Here is a 27429-nt window from a genome sequence, read left to right on the forward strand (position 1 = left end):
GCATATTCAAATGTACAAAATCCAATTAAGCTCCATCCGTTCATACTTCCTCATTCATGAGACGACATCTTGATGACAAAAGCAAATAACTAAAAAGTTTCTTTTACCCCAAATATAAAAAAAATAAAATATAAGTTCGAAGTTAGTCTTCCACAGATAGCCAATTTAATTATGCTAAAAATGACATTTTTAATTAAACACCAAGGTAAGCATAAATGGATTTCAAAATAATTAATCAAACATCAAAAAATTGAAACCTTTTTCTGCTTGAGCAGCAGAAATGAAAGAACCAGTCTTCGGGTCTCATAGAGATTCAATCTAATTTAATTCTCTGTCTTCTCTAAATAAACATTCCTAAAACCTTTTTTTCATCTGGGGGAATAAGGATGAGAGGGGTAATCAATATTTCTAGCATTTTAATTAAAACCGTTAGTGGAATAAATCCATTTAATTATCAGTTAATGAAATACAAGGTCATTTACCTGACAGGAACTTTGAAGGTGGATTACTAGCTGGAATAAAGCAGACTCGCCCAATGTCACAGCCATTTAGCTTCTGTCAAATTTAAGGTTAAAATCCTTTTAGACTGTTTAACCTATTCTCTACCATTTTTCTATTATGTATGCAAATTGGGAAGAGGAAATACATGATCAAAACTTATCTTACATTTAATTTGTCTCCAAAGTTTCTACTAAGTTTCTACATTTTTACTGCTGTCTTTGAGAAGAAGAAAAAATGGTAAGAAACCCTACCCAAGGAGATCAGGCTAAATTAATATAGATAACACCATTTGTTTTACATAATATATCATGATTATGTTTTCTAATAAAAACTATGAGGGGAAGAAAAATAACTCTGTGGTTGAGAAAATTATTTGCATGCCGAAATGGCAAAATTTCAAGTCTAGAGTCTCCAATTTAAAACCCCTGAGATTCAAGAGGGACTGTCAATTGGGACCAATGACCAGATGGGATATGGCACCTTTTTAAGTATCCTAAAAATTAAATAATTAAATAAAGCAAAATAGAAGTTTGACATATTGTGGATTTAAAAGATATATTTTTGTGTCAGTAATTAAGCTCTCACAACTTGTGAAGCTATTAAACTGCTGTTGGGAGATTCAAAGGTAGTCAGTTCAATTATTGCTAGAATACATGAATAATTGTTTCTATAAAAACAATATAAAGACACCAAATGAAGAAAGAATCAAGCAGTTGGTTAGGCAAAACCAGAAAGCTTTATGAAACAACGTATTGATATATTGTCGAAGGCTTTCACGGCCGGAATCACTTGGGTGCTGTGTGGTTTCCGAGCTGTATGGCTGTGTTCTAGCAGCATTCTCTCCTGACGTTTCGCCTGCATCTGTGGCTGGCATCCTCTGAAGATGCCAGAGATGCAGGCGAAACGTCAGGAGAGAATGCTGCTAGAACACGGCCATACAGCCCGGAAACCACACAGCACCCAAACGTATTGATAGTTAGAAAAGGTAGTTGAAAACCTGCCTTCAGGTATTGTGGAACCAGTATCATGGTTTACAGTTTTAGTCCAAGCATAGTGCTATCTATTACCTTTTACCTTACCTTTGTTGCAAGGGACTCATGGGGGCATACATTTGCTTAGGTATTTCCACACATGGAAATATATTTTTTCATCAAGCAATTTTATCTTCTACCCACCCTACTCACGTTAGCCTGAAATGCCTCCAAGGGACCACCCAGCAACAGCAACATTACTGTATTGTCAGTTTCAAACAAGTTGGTGGCAGGAAGAGGGGGCACAGTCTGTTCCAAGACTGTCCTTTCAAAGGACCCTTTCAAAGACTGTTTTGGCATTTGAGTGAGAATTCAAAAGGGCCAAGCCCAGCAGCTGTTACTTGACTTACATGGCTCACCTAAGCCTGGCTGCTTGCTACTGATCTATTTTGCACAGCTCAAAAAAAATTTCTGTGGGATGTCTGAAAAAGAGGCTACTGCCTCTTTTCACACTGCACACCCAAAATAAGACATAGGGGTGGGGGGATATCTTTAAAACAAGTGACTTCTGGTGGGCTTTCCAGTCAGCAAAGGTGTCAGAGGCTGTTTCCTGCCCAAACATTTTGCTTACTTTTCACTTTTGAAAATCCCTTCAGCTGCACACAAAATGTCAGGTGCAAGCTGAGGGTGAAACTGATCAGCAAGCAAAATGGTTAAGCGGGAAAAATAACACACTTCCTGAGCTCTACATTCCGCACAGCCAGGCAGGAGATGTCTTGCAGGCAGCTTGGGGAAGGAAAGGTGCATTTTGAAGAATTCCCCAGAAAAGACACCTTGAGCTAAAATGAGATATTCTGAGGACATCTTGGGAACAAAGCTGTGCAGAGTGCCTTCCCAGGATGCCTTTTTTTTAGCATCCCCAGGCATCTTATTTAGGATGTGTGGAGTGGACCACTGTTCAACTGATAAAAGTAGGTTGGCATGTGGGTGGGAAGGGGAGAGAGAAGCAGGAAAAAGGCAGAGGCTATGGTGGCTTTTAGGGAAGGTTTACAGGAAAATATTGGAGAAGGGAGCCAAGTCCTTGCCGCCACCCCACCCCCTTTTAATTCCTAATTCTCAGTTCTACTTAATATATTTATAGATGGACTACTTGCCACCTATACTTCATAGATTTAATATGTAGGAAAAATACTTTGTTTTGCATGTTCAGGTAAATAGTGGTCTGAGACATCTATATTTCCATTCTTCCATTTGCCTTCTTCCCTTTGAGATATTTGTTCCTTGCTGTCTAAAAAGTGGAATCAATAAAGAAATATTGAAAGCAGTTTTTGCCGAAGACAGAAAGAAGTTGCAGAGGAAATGCCTTAGTTCTTTTAAGAATGTAATTTGGAAAGCTGACCAAAAAAGATAAAGAATGTATTTTGGAAAGCTAGATCAAAAAAAAAAAGAGGTGGGCGGGATAATTATTCGTTAGTAGAGCTTTGGCAATATCAAAACATTTTTGTGTAACCCATGCAAATCCAAGCAAATGAAGGTTTTCAAGTTGGAAATACTATATATTTAAGTATGTGGGATATATGTGCATGTGTGCATATAAACTATGAATATGCAACATAACAGAAAGTTTGGTCCTAAATAACACAGAATTTAGCTATACATACTAATTTCTCTGTGTACATTGAAGACATTTTGCCCTGAAGACAATCATTTTGTTAGTAAATCATTCCTTTCTTCTTTGTTTCTGTACTGTAAGTCTTTTTTCCCTGAAATATGTCTTTCAGGAGAAAAATTGACTTGGCACCTCTAGGGATTTCAATCAAAGAGTAGTTCTCCTCTAAGTGTATGCATATAGCTGTTTCTTTAGCAGGTGCTTTTTGTGAAAACTCTATATGAAATCAAATCTCCAAAGTTCCACTTCACTGGTAGAATTATCTGGGGTCTTTTCGGAAGGGATTTTCTTCTGCTCAGTACCTTCTCATGAGCTTCCATGACAATTGCAGATGCAATAAGATGTGATTTACAATCTGCTAGCTATATAGTTGAGATACAACAGTAGACTTCATCAGTGTTCTTTTAATAAAAGGAATTGTACCACTGCAGAACCATTAAATGCATTATTCTTTTTTCTCAAATCAAGTGATATATATCACATCCTGTGAAAGCAACAGTGTTTAGAGTTTACAACCTCACAAGGATTGTTTTCTTTAAAAATTATTCTTGTTGGAGGCTTTGTTTTCATTCATTTGGCAAATAGCACATGTTCATGTCGTGTTTACAAAAAATGAAACTGTGTCTTTTTTTTTTGCAAGGATTAAGTATTAATAAATGAAAATAATACTGAGCATTTTCTTTTACAATTCTGGAATTATATGGAGGAACCCTGAAGCCCTGATGGTTGTGAATCCATCAGTGCAATCAGTAATTGCAAAATGTATTCCCTAAAATAAGAAAGATAAAACAACTGCTTTTTGCAGGAAAGTATCAGAGATTGGGCAGCCCCATCCACGAGCTGGTCATGCCTGGCTACCACCCCCAAAGAGGCTTTCTGGCAGCATGGGGAGGCTAGAAAAGTCAAACAGCTTCCCCACCACTAAGGAGCCCCTATGGGCCACAGTGGACTTAATCAAGCCCAAAGACTGGCTCAAGTCCTATCTGCAACACCTTAGCAAAGGCCACGAGGGAGCCAACTAATGTTGGCTCCTCCTCTTCCCATGCCCCTGCTTCAGGGGCACTGAGATGCTGGTGCAGCATTCAGCACTGTGTTCCAGTACCGGGGGGGTGGGTCATGCTGGCAGGATCACCCCTCCACCGAGATAAGTGCCCCAGGGACAGCAAATCTGCCAGAATGGCCACGCTGCACTCCCACAGATAGATTTGCTCCCCCGTCTGGATAGGGCTCTTTGTTACATATAATTCTTAATCAGACAAACGTCCAGAAAGCTGATGATGATTTCCATGTAGCTCAGAAGACTGCATAACATGAACATAACTTGAGAAAATATGACAGTTCTCAATAAGCGGAATTTTTAATTATTACCATGTAATATCATATTCTTAAAACTGTTTATTACTGTGCATAAGATCTACTATTTAAGGGATTTTGAGTAACTTATTTATTCGATAAAATACTTCTTAAAACTGTCAATGTGCGATGTGATTTACAGCCTTGGGAAAAAAACCCGTAGAAGTCATAACTTTGCGGGTTTTGTGATGCATGAAGATCAGATTTTTTAATGTTGGTTAATGCTTTACTAATTAAAGTGTGCATGTTAATTAAAGCAGAGGCTAATGTTAATTACCTATATTAATGGAATCTCATGTAGCACCTGCCTGAAGCAATGGGTTCAATTTTCAAAATATCTCAATTAAGGCTGAAACTTTTGATTTGCATCTAGTAGGGTTTCAATTAACTGCATTGCAAACTTAAATAACACACTTAAAGGCATAATATCACAAATCACATGTAGCACTGCAGAATTGGTCGATTCAATTAGTAATAGGGTTGCGAAAGCTTTCACAGTCAGTAGGTAAAGGCCATAATACTTGCATGTGAATATCATCTAGGGTTGCAGCCATCTCAGTGAGTGTTTCAATGAGGATGTTAAATATTTCATAGGAGATGATGGTGATGAGAGTTCTGCCACATACAGAGCAATATGAGACATTTAATGGTTAAGAATAAAATCAATGGACCTTACTGTCACATAAATGTATATAGGATTTTGGGTGCCAAGTTAGTCATTAATTTAAAAAGCTGAATCTTTAACAGAGTTCAATATGCCGGCTTTCCTTTTATCAAAGCCAAAGGTATGATCGCATTCTGTATTTGCAGAAATAAGGACTGTGAGCTTATTTCAGTCTTTTCCTGATTCCTTGTGGATTCTGGGAGAATTCCCAATATCCATTGTTTAGTTTTATCTCTTTGTGGGAGCTATGACCCATTCCCATCAAAATTAGATGATGGGGATATATGAATGTTTGAATCACAATACTTGCATGTGAAGATCTGTTCATCTTTGTCAGAAGACTGTTCAAATATATGCAAGAGAAATATATGCAAGAGACAAGAGACAATATATGTAAGAGACAAGAGAAGAGTGTGTGACATGGGGTACAACTACAAAAGGGAGAATGCTAAGGAGAAGACAAAAAGGATGAGACAGTTTGGTTCCCTAAATTTGAGCAGCTAGTACAATTGCTTTGCATTCACTACTATTCTGTAATATCTTTGGGAAGGGTCATGGAAAACATGTATTTACCCAACCCCTTTGTTCAAGCTTAGGACAGAGAAAGAGGAAGCATAGAGAAGCGGTCACTGGAGGAATGATTTAGTGTGCATTTCCTACAATGTGCAGGGGTTTGGACTAGATCATAGGTGTCAAACTCGCGGCTTTCCAGATGTTATGGACTACAGTTCCCATCATCTCCTGACAGCATCATGCTGGCAGGGGGTGATGGGAACTTTAGTCCATAACATCTGGAGGGCCAAGAGTTTGACACCTGTGGACTAGATGATCCTTGGGGTCTCTTCCTTCTCTATTATGTTTCTAAGTTGTGTGCCCTATGGTCTTTGGGGTTTTTTCTCCAGAAATACATGGCTCTTCATATATTCAATGAAAGTACAAGTAAAAATTCATAGTCAGATGAAATAAAATTTAGATTGCTGTTCTGTCCACACCTACTTTCTGCTGATCCCATTGAGGTTTATCAGCTTCCATGAAGCTTATTGTCAGTGTAGAGTGAATAGGACTGTTGTCTTAAAGTCTAATTAAAACAAAGTAAATCCAACAATTTAATTGCAACTAATTTCCAAAGGAGGACTAATCCTCTCTCTATTTACACATCCACCACCCTCAGGATCTTTACTTCCCCATACTTAGGAGAGTTCTCAGAGATGCTAAAACAAGTCACCAGTGGTATTAATTAGGGTTTCTGTGTAATGGTTACCTACAGGACCTTGGTGCAGTTTCCTTTACAGAAACCTACCCTTATGGGCCCATACTCTGAATTGCTCAGCATTCACTGAATTGGCACTCAGAACTCCAGAGTATGGATCTAAATCAGAATAACCCACCCAATCTGGCATTCCCAACAGTTCTCCCCTCAGCACCAAATGCCTTGGGGTTAAGAATGCCTTGCAATTCTCTGTAGCCAATCAGGCTACGGTCTCCATTAACCCTTTAGGTTCACAACATTCTAAAGTTAGAATGAGCTTAAGTAGTAGTATACGTTACAAGGATTAATGCTAACTCCTGCCAACATGCTGCATGCATCCAGAGCCCTTGCAAAATCGGGAGCAATGGTCATCCTTTCAGTGCTATTTTTTCTTGGCAGACTTTTTTTTTGTGTGTTTTGGCTCAATTGAAGGTGAAATGGCCACCAAGTCCTCAACCGTGACTGAGGCAGCTGCTGGGAGCATGCCTATTGGGTTGGGAGATAGCTCCACTGTTAAGGGAGCATCCAGCTCTTCAGATGAGAAGCCATCCTGATCAGGTCCTTTTGGCATTGTGGACTCTTCAGCATCAAGCTTCTCTGGTGCAGCTGTTTCTTAAAGAGCCAGTACACTTTTTCCCCCTCAGGGGCTGCTGCCTCTAAAAATAGGAAAGATCAAAAGAAGAATGGTAGAGACTATAGAAAATGCATGTAGGAATAGATAGACATAATCAAAGGTTTTGAAGGCAATAGGAAGTAAGAATAACTCAAACAATAGTGCAGGCATTCTAACTAGCTGCTTCTTCCCCTGAGGTGGGAACAGAAGAGGGGGCAATCCCATGCAAAACAGCAAGAGGAAATAATTGTTTCCTGCTTCCCCAACTGGATGGTGGGAATCCTTCACAAGATGTCCTTGAGCTCAGAGGGAGAACTTTCCTGTAGTTAAGGTAATTATGTCATCCTGCAGGTAAATGTGGCTTCAAGTGCAAATCAAGCCCAAATGCTCCAGGGAAGATAAAATAACTAAACTAAGGCTACCATACTTTGGTTCCACCATGAGAAACAAGACTCACAGGAAAATACAATAATACTAAGAAAAGGTGAAGCCAATAGGAAAAGAGGAAGACCCAAAATGCGATGGATTGACCCAGTAAAGGGAGACTTCCATTTGCAAGACCTGAGCAAGACTGTTAAACTTTTAGAAATGCAATATCTGCAGGGATTTACTTACCAGAAGGGATTAGTTGGATCCACCTTATAACAATAGAGTCATTGAATTCAACACAATGTTGAGTCTTCATTGGATAACTCAATAATCGAACTACAATTTTATCATAAGGAGGGCAATTTATAGCTGATACTAACAATTATAATTATGTTCTAATCACTACTTTTTAAAAAGTGACAGAATGGTACTTACTAGCAAGCCAAATCAAAGAGATGCATAATTCAGAGATTCTAATGTGCTCCCAGACCTCTTGTAGTTGTGCTCTATCCCATTCTTTTCAGTAGAGCAGATGCATATTTCAAAGCCATGTACAACAGAGCTCCAGTGCCCATAACAACTCACCAGATTTGAGCAATATTTTTATGTACTGTTTAAATGATATTGCTACAAAGATCCTGTGACAGTGTCCTAGAGCAGTGATGGCGAACCTTTTAGAGACCGAATGCCCAAACTGCAACCCAAAACCCACTTATTTATTGCAAAGTGCCAGCATGGCAATTTACCCTGAATACTGAGGTTTTAGTTTAGAAAAAAAAACCCGGAAGAGGAAGAAGAAGAAGAGGAGGAGGAGGAGGAGGAGGAGTTTCTTCCCCCTTTCTCTCCTGTAAGGAGACTCAAAGGGGCTTACAATCTCCTTTCCCTTCCTGCCTCACAACAAATACCCTGTGAGGTAGGTGGGGCTGACAGAGCTCCAAAGAACTGGGACTCGCCCAAGATCACCCAGCTGGCATGTGTTGGAGTGCACAAGCTAATCTGTTCACCAGATAAGCCTCCACAGCTCAAGTGGCAGGCTCAAGTGGTAGAGTGGGGAATCAAACCCAGTTCTCCAGATTAGAGTGCACCTGCTGTTAACCACTACACCACCCTGGCTCCCTACACAAGTTTTTAAGAGACCCTTTTTTATATAAAAAAGCCACATATCCTTGTAATAATAACAAAAGATCAGAAAGAGAAAAACTGCTTCAAAACCACTAAGGATTCATAATGGGAAAATCATTTTGAAGGGTAGAGAAAAAGACCTTAAATCATGCGCTGATAGCCAAAAATAACATAGAAATAGGATTATTAATCCTTAATACCCCTTGTAGAGCCCTGAGACATTCAATGGAATCATAGTTCACAGAACAAAAAAAATTGGCACATGAGGCTCTTGGGAGTGTGTGTGTGGTGGTGGGGTCATGGTGGGATGTGACAAAACACCAAAAATACACACAATTACAAGTGGACAGTGGTGGGATTTAAATAATTTAACAACTGGTTGTTTACAAACACCATTTTAACAATTGGTTCTGCCGAAGTGGTGCGAACCTGCTGAATCCCACCACTGCAAGTGGATCACTGGCAAAGGCCAGTGGCACGTGGACAAATCACATATTCTGATGTCTGTGGGCACTGTAAAGAAAAATGGTTTTTAAAAAAGAAAAATTGAATACTGGATATTACTCAAGAAGTTTGTTTCCTACCATTTGACAGCATAATGAAGCCAACTGCTATGAATGGGAAGATCATGGGAAACAAATTATGCTCTTAGTCTTTTAAAATTTAATAAAATATACTGACAATTTTCAGCAAGTGTTTCCAGGGCATCTAAAAGAACCACAGGACTGAAGAATGTATAACCCTATTTGAAGGTGATAGCCTAATTCTTTTGGTAGGTCCAAACAGGCAAAGAAGCATACTACACACTAATTGTGTGCCTATACACCCTCTTCCAAACAAGTACACAAAATATTCAAGCTTCTCTCCAGAAAATGGTTTCCCACACCCTTCTCATTCTTTCCCAGGGGAAAAACACACACATACAATCAAGCAGCGCACAAAAGACAGGGGAACCATCACTGTTTCTGTTGAAGAGCTTCTTTGCATGCAGCATCCTCCAAAAGTTGTGTGTCGACCTCATCGGCCAGAAGCTAGACATAGTGGACAACTGAGCCAAGAATGAAGCAGTTCTTGACAAACAACAAATGAGAATACTTCTCAGGGTCTGTCACACTGATGTATGTGAGTTTTATGTTCAGATACTGATCCACAGATTGTAGGGTCCCACATATACTCAAGTGATTCTTCAGCTCCACCACCACATCCTTCCCTACCAGGGACTTGAAGAAAGAATAGAAAAGCATTGCAGGAGCTGCCACTCATGGCCACCAACAACCTGCATGGAGCAAAACATTCAGCACTGCAGAAAGAGGTTCCCAGGGCTGCACAGACATTGCAAGTGCTTCTATGGAAAGGAAGGAAGGGCAAGCACATCTATGGAAAGGCCAGACGCGCGGAGGAGAGGCCTACAGGGGGATTGCGCCAGTGGGAGAGAGGCCTCTCATGTCGGCCTGCGATCCTCCTGCAGTCCTTTTCCCCGAGCACCAAGCCTCTCCCTGGGGATCATGCAGGGGAGAGGCCTGCAGGGGGGTCGGTTGTGTGAAGGGGGAGTGAGGGCCAATGGTGCGCATGACCACAGAGAGGGCTCTGAGTGCCCTCTCTGGCATGTGTGCCATAGGTTCACCACCACTGTCCTAGAGTGAGCAGTAATTATGTCTGACTTGGTACTCTCAGCCCTGGCATACTGGCATGTTGGCTGAGAACAACCTCAGGATTGTAAATTGTGTTTGGCTTGCCTTGGGCAAGTCACAGTTAACTCTGTCTCCAAACTATAAATACAGAGTTAAAATCACCTGATTCAGAATGTCATGAGAGACAATCTTTTACAATCATAGCAGATAATTACTGATGAATGCATATATGAAAGAGCTATATAAATATAATAATAATGAATATATAAGAGCTTCCTTGGCAGAGGGGGATTTGAACTGGATCTGCCAAGTCCCAGTCCAACACTCTGCACTATCTATTTAAAAATATAATAAATTATAATATATTGGGACATGTTATCACAAGAGGCTTTTAAAATCTATGGGAGATCTTAATCTTTAATATTCTTTCAATGTAACCTAAATATAGTGAGACTGTGTTATGATACAATATATCTGCTTTTAAAAGTTGTCCTTTCTCAACAGTTCAAGAATATCGTCCTCATTCTGAGACTACTTTAAAGGATTCAGTGTTCCTTCATTTGCTATCCTTTGTTATCTGCTGTTGTGTTAAAAGAAAAGGAAGGGGAAAAACCTTTTCTCAGCCTTTTCTACTCCATTTTCCCAACACCATTATTAAAGAAAAGAAGCAATCTGTGGACAACTAAACAAACCAAGAAGGAAAAGAGAAATAGCAAAGCTCTTTCCACTGCTAAAGGTGCTATTATAGGTGATGAGGGAACTGTGGCAGAAACTCTCTTTTGCACATACAAAAAACATTCCAGCTGGAGAAACTACATCAATAAACTAAAGAAAAGCATTTTTTTTCTTAGCCACACACCATATGCTATACTTTTTCTGAAGCTCTTTCTTGAGACTTGAAAGCCACATTTAGGAACGGCTCCCATGCTGCCCAAGTTAACTCCTAGGGCTGGGTCTTGTACCATCTTTTTACTTGCTCTCCTCTTCATCTGCTTCAGAGTCTGCCCTTAATTGTGGAGTGCACTTTCCTTGGGCACCTGATATGTCTGACTCGACAAGACCAATAACTTTTAAGGGACTGAAAGTATCTAATACAAGACGAATGTGTTCAGATGAACACCTATATAACTGACAAAGAAGAGCAGAACTAGAATGAAGATACGAAGTCGAAGTCTTTCCATATAGTATTCCACAGATTTTTTTAAAAAAGTCTATGTGTCTGTACTTTGGGAGACGAGGTGGGTGGTTCCATAGTCTTCTCTCCTTGCACGCATTCTCCTGGCAACTCTAGTAAGACACAGGCAACAGCTGAAAATTATTTTTATTGCCCAGCCTTTTGGTAGAACTTAAGTGTGCTTGTTCTTCCCTCTGCTAATTTCAACTAAAATCCAATTGTTAATCTTGTTTATTATATTTTTATTAATTTATCTGTATACTTATTTCCCACCCATCACCAAAGACCCTGGACTTTGATGGCTATTTGCTTGTTTAATTTGTGAAGTGGGTTTATTGTGTATATTGTGCATTTTAAATTTTCTTTGGAAGCCACTGGTAGAAACCTATGACTTATTAGATGGAGTAAAAATAAATATAGATATCACATCCCTGTTCTCACACCAGAGGTCACTGTTTGTGCCTGTTTCTTCTCCCAGCCCCCATTATATATTTTACTTTTTCCATACAGTTATAAGCGGTCCTGCACTAGTTTAAAAATGAGAGTAATTGTTCTTCTGGTTAAAGATACTCTTTAAAATACAGGACTGTATATTATCAAGAGTTCAAGTACTTCAGCAGTTATCTTTTGTGAAGCAGCAGACTGCACTGTATGGGGCCTTGGTATTTATGTGCTTGACAGACAAAATGCATCAAAAACCCTTCCTTGGAGATTTAACTTCCAGACGTTCTGGGGAGGGAGCTTAACTCCGACTCTATGAACTTATAGTAACACTGAATTTTCACATGGAATCATGGATTAAACATGGACTGGAAAATTAGCATTGTTCTGGCAAATGGAATCAGTGCACCTAGCAAGGCTGAATTAACATTTTTTTTGTAGAAGAGTCAAAAATCTTGTATCTTGTGTGGGGGTCTTGATTCTCATATGCACATAACAAATTTCACACATTTGGCAGTAAATGAAATAAATATTCTGTTTAACATAGGTAAATATACAAGGGAATCTTTTTTTTAGAACATGACAGAAGAATAACAGGTTATTTTAATTTTCTTTCAGATACTTCCCTGCCTAACAGACAAGTGTCCTAGAAGAGCCACTAAAGACTATTTAGACAGCTTCTTGGAAAAAATATATGTAGGAAACCTGAAAGAGAAATATGAGCTCTTAAACATCCTCTCCACATTACTAAAAATTTTGTTCTGACATTAAAAAGTTGCTCAATCAGAACTGTTCTGCCAATTAGAGATTTTGAAGGGAAAAATCTCCCCCAGAGCACAGTCAGTTGGCAGATGCTTGTGTGTGAGAGACACCCTCCTCTCTCTTTCTGAGGAGACTAGGGGATGCCTTGTTATACTAGGAACAGAGTTACAAACCTCCAGATGGAAACTGGAGTTCTTTCAGCATTACCACTGAATTCCAAATGGCACAGATCTATCCTCCTAGAGAAAATGGCTGCTTAGGAGGATGGACTCTATGGCATTATATCCAGCTAAGACCTCTTTCTTCCCCAAACCTTGTCCTCCTCACACTCCACCACAAAATATCCAGGCATTTCCCAACCTTTAGCTAGCCTATCAAGGACCAACAATCCCCATTAAAACTCCTGGGCGAATTCAACAGGCAAAAGATGCTTTATTTCCCTCCCTTCCACTCATTCATGTCGCCCACCAGGTTGAGGGCAAATTCTCTGAGAGCCCGACCATGTACAAAGTCCCCCAGCACATTTCCTCCCCGTGACAATGACTATGACTGATCTACAGAAAAATGTTCATTATTGCCCAACAGTTGCAGGGAGGTTCCTTTTCCTTTTTTTCTTTTGTGTGTTGTACATATGCAGCTGCACACATGCAGTCCATCAAATTGTGGGACAATTGGCATGGCTGCGGGGGTTCATTGCTGAATGCCTGCACAGCTAAGCATGTGCTTCAGAATATATTTTTTAAAGAGAAGCATTTCCAAGTGAAGGCATGAAAGCAAACCATATTGTTTCCATGGGCTCCAATTGGCTAAATGGGCACACATGTGAACAACACACATGTGGCAGACATGTGAACAACAAAAAAGGAAAACTGGTTCCTTTATGATGATTGCATATACTGTGTGGAATCCACCATAAGATTGATTTGGAGGCTAGATAAAAATAATCAGGTAGTCTTCTCTAATAGAGTTCATGTTTTGACATAAGGAAGATTAATTTGAATACAGAAATGAGGAAACGTGAGAGACTCTTTTTGCCAAATAGGCTAAGTGACCTTGGGCCAGTCTAACGTTGGTATGTTTTATGGTGGAATTAGAGTAATGAATGAGGAACTGGGTGTTTATGTTAGCTTTGGCTTTGGAGCTGAAGTAAACGCCTCTTGTTAAACTTTGTGATAAACTGCGATCTTTAGCTCAACAGTCAGCTAATTGGGGAAGAAGTTACAGCTGCCTTCTTTCTCTGTCTGGGAGAAAAGGAAAGAAAGAATTGTCACTACAGTAATAATAACTGCTTTATTTTACTATTCTATCAAAATAACTCAAACCTTCCTGAGAATGGGTAAAAAGTGTCAATGTGACCGAGTGGAGGTGCATCTCCCTTCTTCTGCTAAACAACTAAAAATTGGTGACCTTTTTGGTCCTATGCACCCTGCAACACAACAGAAAAGTTATCAGAAAGAATTTTCATTACCTGTAGAAAACCTTTTTTGTCTTTTGGATGAGGAGGAAGCCTCCAGCTGTGGTCCCCAGAGTCATAGCTATAAGGGGGTGGGGGTACGCCATGCACTGAGCATGCTCTGGTGGGGGCCCCCACCTCCTTCCCTTCTCGCCCCACCCCGCCTTGCCAGGCCTGGCCCCGCCCCACCAGCCTGGTCCTTTTTCAGCCAGCAGAAAGCTGTTTTCAGCTGGCAGAAAAAAATAAGTGGGACGGGGGCAGGGGCATGGGGGGGCAGGGAGCTTCACCCAACCTTATTTCAAATACTGTGGTTATATTTAAGAAACTCACCAACATCAATTTTTAATTGAATAGTATTATAAAGTCTACTCTGGAAGAATTAAGGCACCAGCAAGATATTAAACAACTCAGGAAAAAATGACATTAAGAGGCAACCTCGGAACCCTTTGGGCAGCCAAAGTTTGATCCTTAATGGCAACAAGGTTTGCTCAGGGTATTGTCAGAGGTTTTTACAGCCAGAATCACTAGGATATTGTGGTTTTTCCGGGTTGTATGGCCGAGTTCCAGTAGCATTTTCTCATGACATTTCGCCTGCATCTGTGGCTGGCAACTTCAGAGGATCCACTGAAGATTCCAGCCACAGATGCAGGCAAAACGTCAGGATAAAATGCTACTGGAACATGGCCATACAACCCGGAAAACCCACAACACACTTTGCTCAGGGTATTTAACTATTGAAATCTTCATCCCTCCTGGAGCTCTCTAGACTTGGCCAGACACCAACCTAGTGTTCTATTGAAAAAGATCCCAAGCAATATAGCTCTAGTATCTGTACAAAGCCTTGACGATACCAATTATGTGCCACAAAGACTTATGCTTTTATTTTAATCAGAAAACATCCCACAGCAACTTTTAAGACAAACCCCAGCTCTTGCAAGAAAAGAGGTTTATTCAATGCACATTTTAAAAAATCTAAATATTGTTCCATTAATTGGGAGAAACATAATTGGTGAACATAATATGCTAATAAATATCAGAACGGAGCCACTCTGGTCTCTGGCCTCTTAATCAACATCACGTAGGAGAAGAAGAACTGGGGGATATTTAGTGGAAGCCTCCTGTCCAATATGAAGTGCACCACAAAGGCATCTACCCTTTGTGGCGAACCTTGGCTGGAAATGGAAGATCAAGAGGAAACCAGTGATATGACAAATCTTACGAATTTTTCTCCCTCATTTTCTACTGATTTATACAGTGAGGCTCATGGTTCCCATTTGGAGTTTCCCCAGTACAGCCAGCATCTCCCCCAATGGCAAATATATTGGAGGTGAACATGAACAACCAGGAATCGCGTTGCATCAAACATTATTTATGTGCAACAAACAACGTGATATAAAGTGCATTAAGTGATACAATACAAACATATATACAAGTCCTTCCCACAGTAGTAGTTTGTTTCTGATTTTCTTATAGAAACAATGTTATTAGAAGCCTTGTATTCAAATTCGGAGTCTCTTGAGAATCATCCCAATCCGCCTGTACAGAATGAACGGATTATGCGTTATACGCCATTTTCGATTATTCTTCTTCAGATAGGATTCTCTTATTTAGCCATTAGCCATTCCAGGTGTAAACATTCCAAGCGAGCCTGTCACATCTCTACAGATCCCCATTCAATTCAGAATTCAGAGACTCTGAATTTGAATACAAGGCTTCTAATAACATTGTTTCTATAAGAAAACCAGAAACGAACTACTACTGGGGAAGGACTTGTGTGTGTGTGTGTGTGTGTATTTATATTGTTTCACTTAATGCACTTCAGATCACATTGCTTGTTGCAAATAAATAGCGGTTGATGCAACGCGATTCCTGGTTGTTCAAATATATTGGAGGGCCATACGGTCTCCTCATCGAATATACCACTAGACCTTTTCAAATCTGTGCCCCATCCAATTGATCTGGAACTGGACTGACATCAGGGAAGTAGGGATGGTTGCCTTACTCATCTCAAATTGTTATCTTGGAACATACCAGGGTGGTGGAATAAAGCTGGTAACGCGGACTTTTTCCAATTTCTAAGAGGCTACAATATTATTTTAGTACAGGAAACGTGGTAACTAACACCTATGCAGCTACCTGGGTACCTCTCCTTCTGTTTAAATGCCCGCAAACCCAATGTTATGGGAAGATACCAGCTGGATTGGCAATTATGATTAACATAATAAGCATTTGTGTAATTGAGATGCCTCCTTGTTATAAATTGGCCCAAGCTATTTTGGTCAAGGGGAATTCTTTTAATTTTATATTAGTAAATGTATATCTTCCGGTTCTGCTGGAGACAACCTTGATTCACAATAGTCATGCCTTTTTAATGATTTTGAGAGTTTCAAATTACAGCATCCTGGGGTAGTGATCATCCTTATGAGTGACCTCTGTCAGAGTGGGTGAGAATGGACAGAGATTCTTTGTGTCCCTAAGTTTGGATGAAGAATTGCTTCCTGAGTTTCTCTCTGCTCCAAGAAGTTCTTGTGATCAATCAGGCTGGAAAAAAATTAATTCTCCACTCATTTTAATTTATTAATCCTTAATGGGTTGCTTAGATTCGACAGATCTGGATAGTTCACATTTGCGACTCAAAAGGGAAGTATTGTACTGGACTATGTCATAATATCACCTAAATACCTGGATTGGGTCAAAGACTTCCAGATTAAGTTTCACTACATGAGCAACCACCTTTCGCTACAATTGTTCCTACCAACCAAACTGATTCCCTTTTAATCAGACCAACATGATATTCTTGAGTATGGTTTCTTGGCATGATTATGGTTTATGATTGAGAATGGTTTATGATTGAGTATGGTTTCTTGGCGTGACTAGACTTTGGGATCTGTTATATTCAGAAGAACTGCTTGTAGCGAGATCCAGTATTTTGGGAGTCGAGGCCCCAGAACAGATGTTTTCTGAATATAGTAATTTTGTTCAAAAAATCAGGCGTTTTCTTTGTGAGAGCATACAGAGGGCTCCCAATCCCCAAATTGATTCAATCAATTTTGGCTTTTGCGCAGAGTGTACATTATTAAAGCATTCTCTACATGATCTCTGCCACAAATATAGAGCATGTAATTGGGGTACCCTACCCTCAGTTTACTTTTTACGGAAAGATGAATTTGCCTTGCAGATTAAAATTAATAGGATGGAAGTTATCAATCGTTGTTGGAATTTACTTATGAAGGCAATTGGAGATCTCTGCTCCAATAAGATGGATATAGCCTGTATTTCAAGGTCTAATGGTATCATTATTTTCTTGAGCTCTTTAGTGAAGGGTTAGATAGCATTGAGGCTTGTGATCAAAGGCACCAGTTAAAAGGTAACAATTGGCCCCCTGTTTCCATCCAAGAAGCTGAGTTCCTTATTGTGCTCTTAAATGTTACAAGGCAGCTGGTCCTGACACGCTTCCACCTGAATTATTTTTTTCTATTGGTGATGTCATGCCTCCCTATTACACCCTCACTATTTTCCTTATTTAAGCCTCTGTTGTACCCTTAGTTAGAATGGGTTTAATTGTCTTTTGTATAGTTTTCTATGGGAGGGAGCCTTAGTTTGACCCTGTCCCATTAAGAAGCCCTCTAGAAGAATAATACTATAGTATTTCTTATTAGTTAGCAGTTTCTGCTTTACAGTTTCTTTTTAGTTCAGGTGTCTGGAGAAGGCTGGAGACAGCAATATCTCAGACCTTTAATGTGTAAAAGATCCATGATTTTTTAAGTAATCCAGTTTCAACAGAATTGCAAGGTAACAGAGTCCAAGTAGAGGACACCGGGAGATCTCAGAAGCAGTACAAGCAGCAGAGACTTCCTTAGAAGCAGTTAAGGGAAGAGTTGATAGTTGATTCCCCACGGGGCAAATATCCTGGGACTGCACTGGGACCATAAAATACCAGTACCTTTTGGTCCCTCCCCACCGCAGTCGTGTCTGAAGAGAGGTCTCAAGTTGAAACTGGGAGTCAGAGCCCTAAATTTTCAATATTATTAAACCATTTTTGAACTGTTACTTATTTACTTATGTTACTTACACTCTGTTACTTATGTTACTTATACTCTGTTCTGGCCAAGTGCAAGGCACATGAATTTTAGTTTGTTTGGGAAACAGAACAGGTGGGCCCCTATTTTGGCTTCTCTATTCACCCTAGTTATCAATCTGGGATGGTGCCATCTGCTTGAAATAATGAAGTTATAGTTACTATCTTTTAAAAGGGTGATTATGTTCTCCCCTCTAATTACCGTCTAATTAGCCTCCTCTCCGTCATGAAGAAACTTAATGCTAAACATCTTCTAGAGAAGTTTAATATGTGGATTGCTGAAAAGAAGAAAGAATATCATTGGTAACGAACAGATAAGGTTCCAAAAGTCCACTCTAGACCATTGTCTCATTTTGAGTACCCTAATCTCTAAATACAAGTCAAAAAGGGTTCATCTTTATACAGCTTTTATTTATTTGTTTGGGGCTTTTGATTCAGTTACAAGAGGTCTTCTTTGGGCTAAATTGGAAAAAATGAGAATTGATAATAGATTATTGTTCTTAATCCAAGTCCTTGATTCTAATACATCTTGTCAAGTTAAGTGTGATCCAGAAGGCATGTTTACTCCAAAATTACAAGTCCTTAAAGGAGTTAAGCAGGGCTATGTTTTGGCCCTGACTCTCTTTAAGCTTTTCTTGAATGATTTGGCTCCTGCTTTTATAAAGCTGAATTCCCATTGTCCAATGCTGAGCAGAACTAAAATTCCCTTATTATTTGTGGATGATGCTATGCTGTTATCTAGGTCAAGAGTGGGACTAAAAAGACTGCTAAATGGTTGTTCTGAGTATTGTACCCTCAACAGACTTCACCTCAGCTATGAGAAGACCAAGATCCTTGACTTTACACACAGGTGGAGGTCGCGTAGATGGAAACTGAATGGCAGCTATGTTGAACAAGTTAAAAAGCTTTAGGTACCTTGGTTTTAACTTTCACCATCAGGTATCTTGGTCCACTCATAGAACCCGGGCTATTGCAGCAGGCAAATTAGTGCCATGACTATTGCCAGGTTCTTCTATGGGAAAGGTCACGGTTATGTTCCAGCAGCGAACCGAGCCTTTAATGCTAAGATTATCCAGCAACTATTGTACAGAACACCAATTTGTATTGGAACCTGGAACTGTGAGGTGGAGTGTGTGCAATCAGGATTACTTTACAAAATCCTTGGCCTTCCTCATTCTGTTCCCATGCTGCTATCTAGAAACCAGCGAGCACCTTCTGGAGACAAGGGCTTGGTATATTACCTTTAAATTTGGGGTGTGTACATGTTATAACCAGGATGTAAACAGTCTTTCCTACCCAGTACTGTCAGCAGTGCACTCCCCAAAATGGTGGACCAGTATTCAAAATAAGCTGATTTGGGGATAACAACTGAGGATTTAGCTATGTTTACTGTACAGGAGGAATTTAGTACGATCAAAAACAGACTTCTCAAATTGGAATATATGAGACTTATGAATTAGAGCATAAATTTTGTTCTCCCCTTTATTTGGGCATCCAATTTAATGACTTAACTATGGCCAGATATCTGTACTTGTTAATCGAGGCTAAGTGATGACAACCTATATCACTGGCTAGGTGCAATGTCTGACCTTCAATTCTCAGACAAGGGAGAAGACTTGGGCTCCCAAACCATGAGAAAAAATGCATTTGTGAGATTGGCTGCAAAGAGTCTGCCTGCCATGTTTTATTATACTGCCTTTTGTATGCGTCTGCAAGAGCCAGTCTTTTAGCTCCTTTGCTAGTAGGCTGAGGTAACTGATTCGCAAAAAAATGTATTTTTTTTAAATAGTGAGAATAATGTGACCCTGGAGGCTGTGGCCAAATTTTAATGTGAGGTTATTTCCATATGTTCTTAGCTGTTTTTTTAAATTGTATTTATGACTTTTTTATGTTAATAAAAGTTATGAAATGAAATGAAATGAAAATGATTAATTTGAATGAAATATGAAAATTCTGTGATTAAGTCCAAAAAAAGTGATTTGGATTCCTAGTTACTAAAATTTTAAAAATAATGTGATTCTCCTTGCTTGTACTACTTAGATTTACAGAAAAATATATGAATCAAAAGTAACTTAAAGTGAAGAGATGAAAGGTTCCCATAATATTTGGTCAGAAGTGGTATCATATTACCATCACTGCCGAACTAAACTTATTTGAAAAGAGATAAAAATTGCCAGGTTTTTTTTCTTTTTGCAGCAGGGGGGATTGTTATAAAATCACTTTTATCCTTCTGTCAGATTTGTTACATACTTTAATTGTTTTTTTAACCCTGCCTTCAACTTGCTTCTGTATGATAGTGCATCCCATCCGAATACAATATGTAGACATTTATATTCTCATATTTTATTTTACTGCATGTTACAGCCTGTCTCTAGAGGCATAAAGCATTTTTATTTTCAAGTAAATTTATATTAGCTATAGTCTCCAGCTGTTTTAGATATAGGATCATTTCCTGTTGGTTCTCTTTCCAGGACAATTCTTTTTTCCCCCTTTGTCTCATGCCCCCTTACAAAAAAATGAAAAATTTAATTTAATAAAGACATTCTGTAATTGTTTTTGTATTCAAAAATCTAAATATTTTATTTTATTTAAAACATCTGTTTGCATAATGTCTCATAACTGTACTAGCAGATATCAGCCTTCTGTAAGTCATCTGCTGCCACTTTTATTTAATTTATAAGGAGAAACCAACAAAATTGCTGTTTAATTTAAACCCCTTCCACTGAGTCAAAATTGCTTGCTAAACCAATCCAATTAAACCAATCCAGTTCTTTATAAACTTCAATGATCATTTTTTTAAAAAGTTACTGGAGACACTGGATCTTGGTAGACGTTAGATATACATTTTAAAAAATATATTAAAAATTAGTATATATTTTCAATAAAACCAGCAACCAGCTGGTTGCATCTTAATTGCTAAGCATTTTGGAGAAACATGTCTATTGCCTAATATCTTTTCATACTCTGTGACATAGTGAAGTTTTGGGGCTTATTTTAGCAGTCAGCTAGAATTTGACTGTCATTTTTCAGGAAAAAAAAATCAGTGAAGAGAAGTGCATTTTTTACTCTTTGTTTTCTTAGGCTTCCCAGAATTTCTTTGTGTTAAAACTAAGCTTTATATTCTGTTTCTTGTGAGAACCCAAAACAATCATTTAACTTTTAATAGGTAGTATCAGTTCAGACCCAGCACCACTCCAAATGGAACAGGCATTTGACAGCATGTCTAAATAGTTTACTTTTTCTGGGGAAGTAAATCAAGCTACTCTTTTTCAGAGCACTAAGAGTATGAAAGGGAAATGATTATGGCTCCCTGCTGGCACCCTGTTATGAATGACAGGAAAAACCAAACAGTATGCCCCGTGGGATGTCTTTTTCAGGAACTTTCTGGAAGGTAGTAAATTGGTGTTGGCACAAACACAGAAAAATAAAATGACTTGATTCAGCAGTTTTCATTTTGAAATCCCTGAACATTAAAGAAAGAAGTAAATATTCATCAGATGATCAAAATATATATTGATTTTTATTCTGCATTAGCAGCTCAAAGTCAAGATTCTTGAGAGGGTGGATGTCGGCTTGAATGATTCTCTTTGAAATAAGGATATTGGCACTGGACTGAGTGTTACTGTGCATTCCTGAACCCTAGGAAAAAAACTGTTAGGACTGTAGGAGGTTAAATTTTTTAAAAGAACTCAATAAAGTTGTGCTTGTTCACTACTGTTTGATAACTAAATTGTTGTTATACATATGTAAAGCAATTCTTGTTGTTCCCATTTTGTTTCTTCCTTTCTGTCATCATCTAAGGATTCCTGTGTGATATAATTTCTAAGTGACTGTGGCAGTAACTTAGTAAGTGGTGGAAGGCAGCAGGAAGTAGGAGGCGTCCAGGAGTGGCATAGGAAATATGCCAGTTTCCACTCGTTCACTCGACAATGGATGGAAGTTGGCGTTTTCCAAAAACCTCGCTCAGGGAGCGAGGTTCAAAAACGCTGTTTCGGGGGGGGGGGAGCGGGCTATGCCACATCGATTTGGCAGCAGCGCCTGTGTGAAGGCTCCCCTCAAACACGGTGTTTTGCCAGGCCAAAATCAGTGACGGCCAAAAGAAACGGCCAAAGTGTGATGGCCAGGAAAGAAAGAAAACAAGCAAAATGGTTTGAGAATTAAATAAAGTTGCATGATTCTCCAGTTTCTTACACGAACATAAAACTGCACTCCAGGCCAAAAATAAGTAAATAAAAGCATTAAAGTTATATTTTACTGAGTGAAAATATTGAAAATAAAAAGACAGGCTGGCTTCATTACTTCACTGCCGTGATAAAATTTGTTTTTTAAAACACCTCCTCTTGCATTAAAATCTCATTCACTGCTGTTGAAGGGAGTTTTGTTTACTACCTTCCAAAGTAATGCACAAATAGTGTAACTATCAGCGTGCTAACAAATTCCCCAGCTGTCATAGATGCTTACAATTCCACAAACATCTTTAATAGCACAGCTTTAAAATTAAATTTTCCAAACATTATGGCTAATGCTTTAATGGTATGCAAATTGCCAGGAATTCAGCAGCAGCAGGGAAGTTGACCACTCAACAATACCAATAGTTTACATGTAGAATGATTCTATTTTAAAGTGGTCTTGCACCCTACAAAGAGCACAGCCAGCTGGATGTTCCAGTGATGTTTCTTTCTAAGAATCAAAGAAAAACCAGTGGCGGTGGGAGGGGTGATAAAGTAATATGCAAGCTTCTAAGAAGGAACCATGTTTTTGGATATTGCAAAAAAGAAGTACTACTGCCTGGTTGGTAATACCTGTGTTGTCAAAGGAACTGCTTGAAGGATTTTTAATTTGTTGATTTGATGTCTCCACTTCCTTCCTTCCTTTGTCTTTAATAGTCATGCAGTATATGTAGGAGAAGGTACAGTGGTTTGCCTACAGCCAATTGGTAAGCTTCACGTATTGGGCTAGAGATTTGAATCGGGTTCTTCTAAACTTCAGGCCTAGAATTGTAATGTACCAGCCATGAACTTTGCCCAAAGGCTGAAATTCTGCCTCAGGAAGTAACCATGGCTAAGTAGCAGAGCATTTGTTTTGTATGCAGAAGTTTCAAGGGTCAAAATCTGCATCTCCAATTAAAAATGATCAGATAGTATGAGACCTAAAAGGCCTCTACCTGAGCTCCTGGACAGGCACTACCAGTCAGAGTAGACAAGTGATAACTACTACTACTACTACTACTTTTAGAAGATTCCCGGAGTTCTGGGCCCCTATTTTGGCTACCCTGTTTACCAAAATTAATAACAGTGGCTGTATCCCTAAGTATTGGACTGAAGCTATCATTGTACCTCTATATAAAAAAGGTGATCCATCAAATCCATCTAACTATCGCCTGATAAGCTTGCTTTCAGTGGCTAGTAAGCTTTACGCAAGGTACCTTATGATACGTCTCACTGCCTGGTCCTCTTCAGTGCTAGGCCCGGAACAGATAGGATATGCCACAGGTAAATCCACCCTTGACCATTGTCTGGTTTTAAATCATTTGGCGGAGAAATATTGCCACCCCAAGGGTGGGAAACTCCTTTGGGCGCTTTCCTAGATCTGAAATGCGTGATTTGACTCTATCCCCCCCCCCCAGGAATCAGCTGTGGGAAAAATTCGATGCGTTGGGAATAGACCAGAGATTACTGTTTCTTATTCTCAGTTGTATTCCTCAACTACCTGTCAAGTTCAAGTGATCGTGGCTGGCCTTTAACTTCACCTATAGTTTCTAACAAGGGAGTCAAGCAGGGCTGTACTCTTGCTCCTCTCCTGTTCAATCTTTATTTAAACGACCTTTGCCTCACTTCCATTCCTAACTGAAAAGTCACGCGACTCCATTTTGGGACAAAGATCCACATGTGCACTTCTCTATGCAGACGCACACTGTGTTACTGTCTCGGTCCAAGGTGGGCCTGCAAAGACTACTCTTAAGCCTTTAGATCGCATTGCACAAATAACAGTGCCCTGTCGACACTATAATAAATCCAAAGTGCTGATCTTTTCGAATTCAAAAAAACTCAGCACGTGGAAAATAAATGGTACATTGATTGAACAGGTCCATTCATAAGCAGATATTTTAGGAATCACCTTCCACCATTCCTTAACCTGGACCTCTCGCGTCCACCAGACTCTCAATACAGGGCGAAACCAAAGTGTTGGTAATATCCAGATTTTTTTTCACACCAGAGGCGGTCAATTTTTTCCTGCCAGAATGGAAGTTTTTTCATTTAAAACTACTGCTACTAATTACTTTATTGAGCTCCAATCTGGGGAGCAAAAACCGGCCAAGAGAAATTAGAGAGAGGCGTCTAATCTTTTGTTTTTTCACATTTATTAATCTTCCAAACCTTGAAATAATGTATCAAGGTTCTTTGTTTACGGAAACCGGAGCCACAAGACGCATTTTTTTCCTGGTTTGGCTTTCTTTGTTTTAAATACTGGCTTCACTTTCATCTTTAGATTCCTGGCAGTCTGACACATTTTCTGTTGTTTGCACCACTCTCCATTCCAATTCCTTGGCACAATTCACAAAACCATTTCTCAATCAAATAAAACAAATGATAGGTGTATCTTTTGACCAACTCCTACTGACATGGATCGCAAAGACAGGCTTCTCGGAGTTTTGAAACAACGTACTCTTGACATTACTGAAGGGTGGCAGCTTCTCACAGCTGGAGCTCTGCAGAACTTGTTCTCCCACATTTTATGGCATTCTCACCGCCATTGCCGGGTTTTCTGGCTAAACATCTGAGTAATTTCCTCAATCCACACCTCCGTAGATATTTTATGCTTGCTCGGCTTACTGTGCTACCGACTGCTCCAAACAAGAGAGGCAGATATATCATGGCATCCCACAGGAGAACAGGACTTGTTCCCCATGCAGCTGGCCTACCTGGAAAACAACTGGAACACGTGGCAATTCCTCTATCATTGTAAAGATTTTGGCAGTCTATCGGTTGCTTTTTCCCTCGGAGAGGCCATCCTTTGAAGAAATTTTCAGTGAGATCAGACAAGGAAATAGTTTCATACTTGCTTAGTGACCATCATCCCCACACTACTGAAATCACACAGCTGCCAGGTTTTAACAAAGGCTGTAACTTGGATTAAGTGGTGAAACCTTGTGGAAATTTTAGTCAATTATTTTAACTCTAATTTTGTATTTCCTTTTACTCACTTTTTATACATTGTATGTATTAAAGGTATTGGTGGCCAGGATTTAGTATTTGTATTTGTACTACTACTACTACTACTACTACTACTACTACTACTACTACTACTACTACTACTACTTCGACTTAATAAACCGCTCTCCCCCAAAGGGCTCAGAGTAGTGTACAAATACAAAATACAAAAAAAATCAAATATCATTAAAATACATAAAACCAATAAAATCAGTAGCAGCAACACAACCCACCCACAACTTAATGGATGGCGTCCAGTCTTAACCCTGGGAGGTGATCGGCAAACAGCCGAAGAGAAACAGATGGCATGCAAGGGAAGGGGAGGGAGGGAGGGGTGGCATTCAAGGGGAGGGAGGGGTGTAATGTTATGGTACGTGGTCACTTGAAGGTACGTGTCACATTTTTACAAGTACATTACACTCACTATCACAGGCCAGCACTGTGGTTTGAATCTTTGGATAATATAATTTTCTCTTAACTGCTACTTAGATGAACATTGCCTGGTTCCCTTATCCCAAATAAGTAACCGCTGTGCATTTATTGCACTAAGATGTTGATTAGGCAAAGCTTTCAAAGGATGTTAAAGGAATATAAAACAGAATCTATTTATTTTAAGTCTGTATTAGTAGAACAAAGCATTTCCTTTAGTGAGATTTATTTGGCCTGATCACTTTCACAGCTAGAGGGGTATAAGAGTGAGTTTTACCCATGGATCAGTAGCACTGAGTATCAAAAATCTTTTTCAGTGTTTGGTGATGTATTCTGGGCCCTGAATATAATGCATTTATAATTCATGTCCCAAGGAAGAGAGGGGTGGTTATTTTTAAAATAGTTATCTAAAAGATCATCCTACCAAAGAACTTAATTACAGTTCTTTTATCTTCAACAATTCTTCAAACACAACATCATTTATGTACCAAAGCTGTTAACTTCATACGTGGATATAATTGTTCAATGCAAAATTAATATTATGCCAGACAACAACATATTATCCTTGGAAGTTAGCTTTGCTTAAGTTTTTGGACCATAGCTGGTGGGCATTGTCAAAATATATTAGCAGTCCTTGGGTATATAGGTATTTATTTCATTAAAATAACCACAACCTATCTCTCTACAAAAGTAATAAAATGGTAGTATAATATCACCAATAAAACATCAAATATAATGCAGCAATGATAAGAGATTAAAACAAGATAAAATCTTGAAAATCTTAAAAACTGCATCATGTTGTTCTTGGCCTGTTGGGTGCAATGTGGTCCTTGGCCTACTGTACACCGCCCAGAGCCCCTTCTAGGGGTGGGTGGTTTAACAAATTTAACAGACAGACAGACAGACAGACAGACAGACAGACAGACAGACAGACAGACAGACAGACAGACAGACAGACAGACAGACAGACAGACAGACAGACAGACAGACAGACAGACAGATAGATAGATAGATAGATAGATAGATAGATAGATAGATAGATAGATAGATAGATAGATAGATAGATAGATAGATAGATCCTCTGAAGATGCCAGCCACAGATGCAGGCGAAACATCAGGAGAGAATGCTGCTAGAACACGGCCATACAGCCCAGAAACCACACAGCACCCAAATAAATAAATAAAAGAGCTCTAAAATCAAAGCACATTGTTTAATAACCAACAGTATTAATTTATGTGTATAAAAAAGACCTTCCTGAATAATTAAGTTTTGCCAAGTCTGCAGAAAGCCCTGTGAGTGGGAGCTTTCCTGACTTCATCAAATAGGCCATTCCTTTAAGGGGGGGGCAAAAGAAAGGGTACATGTTTGGGCAGTTGTTGCTTATGCCCATTTGAAGAGTGGCACCTGCAGAAGGTCCTGGTGAGATGAGTGCTCTTCTGGTAGAATGTAGTGAGAGAGGCAGTCCTATGATATGATGAATTAAGGCCATGAAAGGCTTTGTATGTGACAGTCAATACCTTGAATTGAACCCAGTAAATGATGGACAGCCAATAGAGCAACTGAAGAATGGAAATAATATGCATGTTGTGCTTAGCTATTGATAATAACTGTGAGGTGGCATTCTATAGCAACTGCAGTTTCTGAACTGATCAAGGACAGACCTGTGTGAAATGCATTATACTAGCCTCAATATTACCATGATGTGGATCCAGGTGACTATATCAGCTATGGCATTGGC

General features: G+C 39.3%; 1 protein-coding gene and 1 pseudogene across 1 annotated transcript in view; one reads left to right on the top strand and one right to left on the bottom strand.

Moving 5' to 3' along the window:
• AKAP6 (A-kinase anchoring protein 6) overlaps nt 1–27429 on the top strand; it is a 289841-nt gene that overhangs the window by 138281 nt on the left and 124131 nt on the right.
• LOC125426467 lies at nt 9266–9772 on the bottom strand (annotated as a pseudogene).

Source organism: Sphaerodactylus townsendi, linkage group LG02 (assembly GCF_021028975.2).
Source record: "Sphaerodactylus townsendi isolate TG3544 linkage group LG02, MPM_Stown_v2.3, whole genome shotgun sequence".
Lineage (NCBI taxonomy): Eukaryota > Metazoa > Chordata > Lepidosauria > Squamata > Sphaerodactylidae > Sphaerodactylus > Sphaerodactylus townsendi.